The sequence below is a fragment of the Oncorhynchus tshawytscha genome, unplaced genomic scaffold (genome assembly GCF_018296145.1).
Source record: "Oncorhynchus tshawytscha isolate Ot180627B unplaced genomic scaffold, Otsh_v2.0 Un_contig_4076_pilon_pilon, whole genome shotgun sequence".
Lineage (NCBI taxonomy): Eukaryota > Metazoa > Chordata > Actinopteri > Salmoniformes > Salmonidae > Oncorhynchus > Oncorhynchus tshawytscha.
The window spans coordinates 14,338-26,530 of record NW_024608834.1 but is presented as its reverse complement, the minus strand read 5'-3'; positions in this window follow the sequence as shown (position 1 = coordinate 26,530).

Here is a 12,193-nt window from a genome sequence, read left to right as displayed (position 1 = left end):
AAGGACTTTTTTTTTTTTTTTAAAGGGACAGTACACTATTTAGAACAATCAAATGAGCCACAGGAGTCATCCTCAAAAAAAGGTGTCTAATAACACATAAAATTAAGTCAATAGCAACGAAAGAAGTCCTTCTGTAGCTATTTCATACACTGCCTATAGCGAATTGTTTAAAAACAGAAGTAGTGTAGGCTTATTTGTCTTTGTTCAAGGTTTAAACATGGACTATTAAAATAGTAAGGAAACAATGTTCTGGTCAGTGTTTCCATGGGACCCTAATTAGTGGGGCACAGGTAAAAAATGTTTTTAAAAAATGTAAAAGTGTTTAAAACCAAATAATGGTGGATAAATTAAAACAATCTGCTTAATGGGGTGGCTCTTCCATAGAAGGGGCGGCAGCGTAGCCTAGTGGTTAGAGCGTTGGACTAGTACCCGGAAGGTTGCAAGTTCAAACCCCTGAGCTGACAAGGTAGAAATCTGCCATTCTGCCCTGAACAAGGCAGTTAACCCACTGTTCCCGGCAAGGCCTACATTGAAAATAAGAATTTGTTCTTAACTGACTTGCCTGGTTAAATAAAATAAGTAGACACAAAAGCATTAGCAGCTGAGTCTGGTCTGTTTGGTTCATGGACAGCATTTCAGACCCCTTAAAGTTTTTACACATTTTGTTACGTTACAGCCTTATTCTAAAATGTATTAAATAGTTTTTACCCTCATCAATCTACACACCATACCCCATAATGACATCACAATACCCCATAATGACATCACAATACCCCATAACGACAAAGCAAAAAAATTTATTAAAAATAAAAAATCAGAAATGTAGCATTTACATAAGTATTCAGACCCTTTAGTCAGTTTTTTGTTGAAGCACCTTTGGCAGTGTTACTCTCGAGTCTTCTTAGGTATGACACTACAAGCTTAGCACATCTGTATTTGAGGAGTTTCTCCCATTCTTCTCTGCAGATCCTCTCAAGCTCTGTCAGGTTGGATGGGGAGCGTCACTGCACAGCTATTTTCAGGTCTCTCCAGAGATGTTAGATCGGGTTCAAGTCTGGGCTCTGGCTGGGCCACTCAAGGACATTCAGAGACTTGTCCCGATGCCACTATGTTGTCTTGTTGGAAGGTGAATCTTCATCCCAGACTGAGGTCCTGAGCACTCTGGAGCAGGATTTCATGAATGATCTCTCTGTACTTTGCTCTGTTCATCTTCCCCTCGATCCTGACTAGTCTCCCAGTCCCTGCCGTTGAAAAACATCCCCACAGCATGATGCTGCCACCACCATGCTTCATTGTAGGGATGGTGCCAGGTTTCCTCCAGACGTGACGCTTGGCATTCAGGCCAAAGAGTTTAATATTGGTTTCATCAGACCAGATAATCTTGTTTCTCATCGTCTGATTCCTTTAGGTGCCTTTTGGCAAACTCCCAAGTGGGCTGTCATGTGCCTTTTACTGAGGAGTGGCTTCTGTCTGGCCACTCTACCATAAAGCCCTGATTTGTGGAGTGCTGCAGAGATGGTTGTCCTTCTGGAAGGTTCTCCCATCACCACAGAGGAACTCTGGAGCTCTGTCAGAGTGACCATCGGATTGACCAAGGCCCTCAGTTTGGCCGGGTGGCCAGCTCTAGGAAGAGTCTTGGTGGTTCCAAACTTCTTCCATTTAAGAATGATGGAGGCCTCTGTGATCTTGGGGACCTTCAATGCTGCAGACATTTGTTTGGTACCCTTTCCCAGATCTGTGCCTCGAAACAATCCTGTCTCAGCGCTGTCTCTACAGATAATGTATTCAACCTCATGGCTTGGTTTTTGTTCTGACATGCACTGTCAACTGTGGGACCTTATATAGACAGGTGTGTGCCTTTCCAAATCATGTCCAATCAATTGAACTTACCACAGGTGGACACCAATCAAGTTGTAGAAACATCTCAAGGATGATCAATGGAAACAGGACGCACCTGAGCTCAATTTGGAGTCTCATAGAAAAGGGTCTGAACACTTATGTAGATAAGGGATTTCTGTCTTTTTTTATTTTCAATACATTTGCAAAAAAAAAAGAAAAACCTGTTTTTCACTGCGGCATTATGGGGTATTGTATTGTGATGTCATTATGGGGTACTGTGATGTCATTATGGGGGGTACTGTGATGTCATTATGGGGTACTGTGATGTCATTATGGGGTATTGTGATATCATTATGGGGTATTGTGATGTCATTATGGGGTACTGTGATGTCATTATGGGGTATTGTGATATCATTATGGGGTATTGTGATGTCATTATGGGGTACTGTGATATCATTATGGGGTACTGTGATATCATTATGGGGTATTGTAATGTCATTATGGGGTATTGTGATGTCATCATGGGGTATTGTGATGTAGATTGATGAGGAACATTTTTATTGAATCCATTTTAGAATAAGGCTGTAATGTAACAAAAAGCCAAGGGGTCTGAAGGCACTGTACCGAGCCCTCCACATCGATACTGTACCGAGGCCTCCACATCGATACTGTACCGAGTCCTCCACATCGTTACTGTACCGAGGCCTCCACATCGATACTGTACCGAGCCCTCCACATCGATACTGTACCGAGGCCTCCACATCGATACTGTACCGAGCCCTCCACATCGATACTGTACCGAGGCCTCCACATCGATACTGTAACGAGTCTTCCACATCGTTACTGTACCGAGGCCTCCACATCGATACTGTAACGAGTCCTCCACATCGTTACTGTACCGAGGCCTCCACATTGTTACTGTACCGAGCCCTCCACATCGTTACAACGCTTGAGAGGCGTACGATACTGTACCGAGGCCTCCACATCGATACTGTAACGAGTCCTCCACATCGTTACTGTACCGAGCCCTCCACATCGTTACTGTACCGAGGCCTCCACATCGATACTGTACCGAGTCCTCCACATCGATACTGTACCGAGTCCTCCACATCGTTACTGTACCGAGGCCTCCACATCGATACTGTACCGAGTCCTCCACATCGATACTGTACCGAGTCCTCCACATCGTTACTGTACCGAGGCCTCCACATCGATACTGTACCGAGTCCTCCACATCGATACATCATTACTGTACCGAGGCCTCCACATCGATACTGGGCCTCCACATCATTACTGTACCGAGCCCTCCACATCGTTACTGTACCGAGTCCTCCACATCGTTACTGTACCGAGCCCTCCACATCGATACTGTACCGAGTCCTCCACATCGTTACTGTACCGAGCCTCTGCATGCCTCTTGCTTCTAAGCCTCCTACCACATTTCGGATCAAGCATAAATTGGCGTTTAGCGGTTCCCAAAGTGGGGTCTGCTGACCCCTGTTGTTTTTTTATGAATATTGCTAGCAACAACAGATTAAACTGTGATCTGTGGCTGAAAGTGTAGAAGGTGCCACACAGTGCATTGTATTACTATTCATCCACAATGTTCTTATGCGTTAGATGCATATTGTCTGGTGTTGTTGCGGTGTTTAAAGACAGTCATCTGTTTGTTTGAAGACAATCATTTCAGGGAGCGTGTCTGTCTGGGGGGGTGTGGTCAAACTGTCTGTGGGTATGGGGTGTGGTCAAACTGTCTGGGGGGGTGTGGGGTGTGGTCAAACTGGTATGGTGTGTGGTCAAACTGTCTGGGGTCTGGAGGTGTGGTCACTGTCTGGAGGTGTGGTCAAACTGTCTGGGGGTGTGGTCTGGAGGTCAAAGCTGTTCTGAGGCTATGTTTGTGGTTGTTTATTACAATGTGAGAATATTTATTGATTAGAAAGTTGGGCCACTGCCGGAATGTATTTTTCTGTTGCCAGTTTATTCTGTGATTGGAGACGTGATGATGGGGTACTGTGGTGTGATTGGATGTTAAGTTGTAGTAAGTAGGTGTGATTGGAGACGTGATGATGGGGTACTGTGGTGTGATTGGATGTTTAGTTGTAGTAAGTAGGTGTGATTGGAGACGTGGTGATGGGATACTGTGGTGTGATTGGATGTTTAGTTGTAGTAAGTAGGTGTGATTGGAGACGTGGTGATGGGGTACTGTGGTGTGATTGGATGTTTAGTTGTAGTAAGTAGGTGTGATTGGAGACGTGATGATGGGGTACTGTGGTGTGATTGGATGTTTAGTTGTAGTAAGTAGGTGTGATTGGAGACGTGGTGATGGGGTACTGTGGTGTGATTGGATGTTTAGTTGTAGTAAGTAGGTGTGATTGGAGACGTGGTGATGGGGTACTGTGGTGTGATTGATGGTGGTGTGATTGGATGTTTAGTTGTAGTAAGTAGGTGTGATTGGAGACGTGGTGATGGGATACTGTGGTGTGATTGGATGTTTAGTTGTAGTAAGTAGGTGTGATTGGAGACGTGATGATGGGGTACTGTGGTGTGATTGGATGTTTAGTTGTAGTAAGTAGGTGTGATTGGAGACGTGATGATGGGATACTGTGGTGTGATTGGATGTTTAGTTGTAGTAAGTAGGTGTGATTGGAGACGTGGTGATGGGGTACTGTGGTGTGATTGGATGTTAAGTTGTAGTAAGTAGGTGTGATTGGAGACGTGATGATGGGGTACTGTGGTGTGATTGGATGTTAAGTTGTAGTAAGTAGGTGTGATTGGAGACGTGGTGATGGGGTACTGTGGTGTGATTGGATGTTAAGTTGTAGTAAGTAGGTGTGATTGGATGTTGGTTGTAGTTAGTAGGTGTGATTGGATGTTAAGTTGTAGTTAGTAGGTGTGTTTGGAGACGTGATGATGGGATACTGTGGTGTGATTGGATGTTAAGTTGTAGTTAGTAGGTGTGATTGGATGTTTAGTTGTAGTAAGTAGGTGTGTATGGAGACGTGATGATGGGGTACTGTGGTGTGATTGGATGTTAAGTTGTAGTAAGTAGGTGTGATTGGATGTTAAGTTGTAGTAAGTAGGTGTGATTGGATGTTTAGTTGTAGTAAGTAGGTGTGATTGGATGTTTAGTTGTAGTAAGTAGGTGTGATTGGATGTTTAGTTGTAGTAAGTAGGTGTGATTGGATGTTTAGTTGTAGTAAGTAGGTGTGATTGGATGTTTAGTTGTAGTTAGTAGGTGTGATTGGAGATGTGATGATGGGATACTGTGGTGTGATCGGATGTTTTGTTGTAGTTAGTAGGTGTGATTGGATGTTTAGTTGTAGTAAGTAGGTGTGATTGGATGTTTAGTTGTAGTAAGTAGGTGTGATTGGATGTTAAGTTGAAGTAAAGGACAGGAAACAGCCTGTAAGGGGTTTGAACCACAGACCCTGTGGCTGTGGGGAAAGAACCCCACCTGTGCCATAGAGACTCAAACCCCTTGTAACAAGCATGCTGTCCACAGGAACGACAGGGACATGTGGAGTTGGGAAGTCAACAGCAACTTACCTGACTGACACTAGGTGGCGATATGGGACCTTTAGTTCAGACAGCCAGGTTTACCAGAGATGGTCTATAATGTTAAACAGGCTATAAATGACCTCTTTCCCTCTGAAGTTGTCTACTACCCTGATCCCAGAGGGGATATGAGGATACCAGCTCCCTGTAGACAGCTGACTGACAGCTCCATGTAGACCGCTGACTGACAGCTCCATGTAGACCGCTGACTGACAGCTCCATGTAGACCGCTGACTGACAGCTCCATGTAGACCGCTGACTGACAGCTCCCTGTAGACCGCTGACTGACAGCTCCATGTAGACCGCTGACTGACAGCTCCATGTAGACCGCTGACTGACAGCTCCATGTAGACCGCTGACTGACAGCTCCATGTAGACCGCTGACTGCCAGCTCCGTGTAGACCGCTGACTGACAGGCTGTGTAGACCGCTGACTGACAGCTCCATGTGAGACCACTGACTGACAGCTCCGTGTAGACCGCTGACTGACAGCTCCATGTAGACCACTGACTGACAGCTCCATGTAGACAGCTGACTGACAGCTCCATGTAGACAGCTGACTGACAGCTCCATGTAGACCGCTGACTGACAGCTCCATGTAGACCGCTGACAGACAGGCTGTGTAGACCACTGACTGACAGCTCCATGTAGACTGCTGACTGACAGCTCCATGTAGACCGCTGACTGACAGCTCCATGTAGACCGCTGACTGACAGCTCCATGTAGACTGCTGACTGACAGCTCCATGTAGACCGCTGACTGACAGCTCCATGTAGACCGCTGACTGACAGCTCCGTGTAGACCGCTGACTGACAGCTCCATGTAGACCGCTGACTGACAGCTCCATGTAGACTGCTGACTGACAGGCCTGTAAGGGAGTTTGAACCATGTAGACCGCTGACTGACAGCTCCATGTAGACCGCTGACTGACAGCTCCATGTAGACCGATCTGACTGACAGCTCCATGTAGACCGCTGACTGACAGCTCCATGTAGACCGCTGACTGACAGCTCCATGTAGACCGCTGACTGACAGCTCCATGTAGACCGCTGACTGACAGCTCTGTGTAGACCGCTGACTGACAGCTCCGTGTAGACCGCTGACTGACAGGCTGTGTAGACCGCTGACTGACAGCTCCATGTAGACCGCCTACTGACAGCTCCGTGTAGACCGCTGACTGACAGCTCCATGTAGACAGCTGACTGACAGCTCCATGTAGACCGCTGACTGACAGGCTGTGTTGTCTCCACTTCATAAAGCCAGAAGGTTTCAGCCTGAAGGATTGGGGCATGGCTGGCAGCACAGCCTTGACTAACTCTGGTCTGTGTTGTCTCCTCTTCATAAAGCCAGAAGGTTTCAGCCTGAAGGATTGGGGCATGGAGCACTAACTCTGCCTTGACTAACTCTGGTCTGTGTTGTCTCCTCTTCATAAAGCCAGAAGGTTTCAGCCTGAAGGATTGGGGCATGGCTGGCAGCACAGCCTTGACTAACTCTGGTCTGTGTTGTCTCCACTTCATAAAGCCAGAAGGTTTCAGCCTGAAGGATTGGGGCATGGCTGGCAGCACAGCCTTGACTAACTCTGGTCTGTGTTGTCTCCTCTTCATAAAGCCAGAAGGTTTCAGCCTGAAGGATTGGGGCATGGCTGGCAGCCTTGACTAACTCTGGTCTGTGTTGTCTCCTCTTCATAAAGCCAGAAGGTTTCAGCCTGAAGGATTGGGGCATGGCTGGCAGCACAGCCTTGACTAACTCTGGTCTGTGTTGTCTCCACTTCATAAAGCCAGAAGGTTTCAGCCTGAAGGATTGGGGCATGGCTGGCAGCACAGCCTTGACTAACTCTGGTCTGTGTTGTCTCCTCTTCATAAAGCCAGAAGGTTTCAGCCTGAAGGATTGGGCATGGCTGGCAGCCTTGACTAACTCTGGTCTGTGTTGTCTCCACTTCATAAAGCCAGAAGGTTTCAGCCTGAAGGATTGGGGCATGGCTGGCAGCACAGCCTTGACTAACTCTGGTCTGTGTTGTCTCCTCTTCATAAAGCCAGAAGGTTTCAGCCTGAAGGATTGGGGCATGGCTGGCAGCACAGCCTTGACTAACTCTGGTCTGTGTTGTTCTAAATGGAACCCAAAAGGGTTCTACCTGGAACCAAAAGGTTTTTTTCAAAGGGTTCTTTGATGGGGACAGTCGAAGAACCCTTTTTGGTTCTAAATTGCACCTTTTTTTCTGAGTGTAGATATTCACCATCTGTAGGAATATCTCCCTGTTAGTGGAACAGGGAAACCCAAGAGCAGACGAGGACACTAGGATCGTGGACTTCAGGAAACAGCAGAGGGAGCACCCCCCTATCCACATCGACAGGACAGTAGTGGAGCAGGGAAACCCAAGAGCAGACTCCGATGAGGAGACTGGATGAAGAAACCAAGGTATTTATTGACTTGCCCAAGCAAGTCTCTTCTTCTTATTGGTGTCCTTTAGTAGGGGGTTTCTTTGCAGCAATTCGACCGTGAAGGCCTGATTCACGCAATCTCCCTCTGAACATTTGATATTGAGATGTGTCTGTTACTTGAAGTCTGTGAAGCATTCATTCCAGGCTGCAATTTCTGAGGCTGGTAAACTCTAATGAACGTATCCTCTGCAGCAGAGGTAACTCTGGGACTTCCTTTCCTGTGGCGGTCCTCATGAGAGCCAGTTTCATCATAGCGCGTGATGGTTTCTGCGACTGAACTTGAAGAAACTTTTAAAGTTCTTGACATTTTCTGGGTTGACTGACCTTCATGTCTTAAAGTAATGATGGACTGTTGTTTCTCTTTGCTTATTTGAGCTGTTCTTGCCATAATATGGACTTGCTCTTTTTCCAAATAAGGCTATCTCTTGTATACCACCCCTACCTTGTCACAACACAACTGATTGGCTCAAACACATTAAGAGGGAACGAAATCCCACACATGAAACAAAGCACGCCTGTTAATTGAAATGCATTCCAGGTGACTACAGCATGAAGCTGGTTGAGAGAATGCCAAGAGTGTGCAAAGCTGTCATCAAGGCAAAGCGTGTTAACTTTGAAGAATCTCAAATATAAAATATATTATGATTTGTGTCACGGGTGGGCTAGGGTGGGCATTCTATGTCCTGGCCATGTTGGTTAGAGACTAGGCATTTATTCTCTATGTTGGTTAGGCCAGGGTGTGACTAGGGTGGGCATTCTATGTCCTGGCCATAGAGAGGCTTTTATTCTCTATGTTGGTTAGGCCAGGCTAGGGTGGGCATTCTATGTCCTGGCCATGTGACCAGGGTGTGACTAAGGTGGGCATTCTATGTCCTGGCCATAGAGAGGCTTCTATTCTCTATGTTGGTTAGGCCAGGGTGTGACTAGGGTGGGCATTCTATGTTCATTTTCTATGTTTTGTATTTCTATGTCTTGGCCTGGTATGGTTCTCAATCAGAGGCAGCTGTCTATCGTTGTCTCTGATTGAGAACCATACTTAGGTAGCTCTTTTCCCACTGGGTGTGTGTGGGTAGTTGCTTTCTGTTTTTGTGTGTCTGCACCAGACAGAACTATTTCGGTTGTTCTCTTTGTTGTTTTGCTATTCAGTGTTCAGTTCGACTAATAAAGCATGAACACCAACAGCCACCAACAGCCGTTACAATTTGTTTAACCCTTTTTTGGTTACTACATGATGTGTTATGTAATATGTGTTATTTCATAGTTTTGATGTCTTCACTATTATTCTACAATCTAGAAAATAGTCAAAATAAAGAAAAACCCCTGAATGAGTAGGTGTCCAAACTTTTGACTGGTATTGTACATGACAATAACAAGACAAGACAAACATGAGAACTGAGGACGATGTAAACATGACAATAACAAGACAAGACAAACATAAGAACTGAGGATGATGTATATACATGACAATAACAAGACAAGACAAACATGAGAACTGAGGACGATGTACATGACAATAACAAGACAAGACAAACATAAGAACTGAGGACGATAAACATGACAATAACAAGACAAACATGAGAACTGAGGATGTATATGACAATGACAATACAAGACAAACATAAGAACTGAAATGATAAACATGAGAACTGACAAGACAAACATAAGAACTGAGGACGATACATGACAATAACAAGACAAACATGAGAACTGAGGATGTAACATGACAATAACAAGACAAACATGAGAACTGAGGACGATATACATGACAATAACAAGACAAACATGAGAACTGAGGATGTAATACATGACAATAACAAGACAAACATGAGAACTGAGGACGATATACATGACAATAACAAGACAAACATGAGAACTGAGGACGATATACATGACAATAACAAGACAAACATGAGAACTGAGGATGTAATACATGACAATAACAAGACAAACATGAGAACTGAGGACGATATACATGACAATAACAAGACAAACATGAGAACTGAGGATGATATACATGACAATAACAAGACAAACATGAGAACTGAGGACAATATACATGACAATAACAAGACAAACATGAGAACTGAGGACGATATACATGACAATAACAAGTGTGACGTAGAAGTCCGTCACTGGCCGCGGGCAGCATTTGGTTCTTTAACGCAGGCACACATTCATCACTCCTCCCTGCTCCATTATCAGATAAGGTAACAATGTGGGTCGACACACAAGTTAACTTCTCTGTCTTTTCACACTTATGTCAATGTTCATATTTAATACAAGCAATATGTATTTTACTTATCTATGTTATGGATGAGCGCGTTGTTTGTTTGTTCTGTTCCTCTCTCTCTCCATCTCTGTAGCTTCCGGGTATGCTGGATAAGGACCCGAGCTAAGGGAATTGGGCTGACTTCGTAGTGCCTGTCCCAAATGGCTCATAAATGTAAATGGGCATATTAAAAGACACTGTCAGTAGTGATGTCATTTTGTAAATGTTGTGGTGATATTGTTTAACAGACATGTTGCAATGTATATCCTTTAGTATGTTTAGTTCATGGAAAATGTAGGTTTGTATAGGCAATTGCTTAATTAATTAGTGTTAATTGTTCTGAGGGGAGGGGCTAGCCCTACAAAAGGAGCCTCTCTTTCAGTTCATGGGGAGGCCATTTTGGATTGAGCTGTGAATGTGGCAGCATTGTTTTTAGCTGTCCCATAAGGTATATGTTTGATGGCAGTACTGTTGTTGTTGTTCCGGAATCACTATGTAAATAAACACAATTGCACAGAGCTTTTGCGGCTCCGCCATCTTTTTATTTTTGATAGAGGTTAGGTTTTCGAGTATAGCCTTCTGGCCTACTCTATGACACAAGACAACATGAGAACTGAGGACGATATACAACAATAACAAGACAAACATAAGAACTGAGGACAATATACATGACAATAACAAGACAAACATAAGAACTGAGGACGATAAACATGACAATAACAAACATAAGAACAGGAACAACATGACAATAACAAGACAAGACAAACATAAGAACATAAACAAAAAACAAGACAAGACAACATAAGAACTGAGGACGATAAACATGACAATAACAAGACAAACATGAGAACTGAGGACGATAAACATGACAATAACAAGACAAACATGAGAACTGAGGACGATAAATATGACAATAACAAGACAAACATGAGAACTGAGGACGATAAACATGACAATAACAAGACAAACATGAGAACTGAGGACGATAAACATGACAATAACAAGACAAACATGAGAACTGAGGATGATAAACATGACAATAACAAGACAAACATGAGAACTGAGGACAATAAACATGACAATAACAAGACAACATAAGAACTGAGGACGATAAACATGACAATAACAAGACAAACATGAGAACTGAGGACGATAAACATGACAATAACAAGACAACATAAGAACTGAGGATGATATACATGACAATAACAAAACAAACATAAGAACTGAGGACGATAAACATGACAATAACAAGACAAACATGAGAACTGAGGACGATGTACATGACAATAACAAAACAAACATAAGAACTGAGGACGATAAACATGACAATAACAAGACAAACATGAGAACTGAGGACGATATACATGACAATACTCAGACAAACACTCGATACAACACATTAGGATAACACAGTTATCTGTAATGCCATGGTGTAGCCTAATGCAAAAATAAATAAGGAAAACCAACCTGACCTCTTCAACGTTACGTCTCCATGTGGTAACAACCCGACCTCTTCTACATACAGTTGACGTCGGAAGTTTAAATACACTTAGGTTTGAGTCATCAAAACTCGTTTTTCAACCACTCCACAAATTTCTTGTTAACAAACTATAGTTTTGGCAAGTCGGTTAGGACATCTACTTTGTGCATGACACAAGTAATTTTTCCAACAATTGTTAACAGACAGATTATTTCATTTATAATTCACTGTATCACAATTCCAGTTGGTCAGAAGTTTACATACACTAACTTGACTGTGCCTTTAAACAGCTTGGAAAATTCCAGAAAATGATGTCACGGCTTTGGAATCTTCTGATAGGCTAATTGACATCATTTGAGTCAATTGGAGGTGTACCTGTGGATGTATTTCAAGGCCTACCTTCAAACTCAGTGCATCTTTGCTTGACATCATGGGAAAAACAAAAGAAATCAACCAAGACATCACAAAAAATTGTTGACCTCCACAAGTCTGGTTCATCCTTGGGAGCAATTTCCAAATGCCTGAAGGTACCACGTTCATCTGTACAAACTATAGTAAGCAAGTATAAACACCATGGGACCACACAGCCGTCATACCGCTCAAGGAGGAG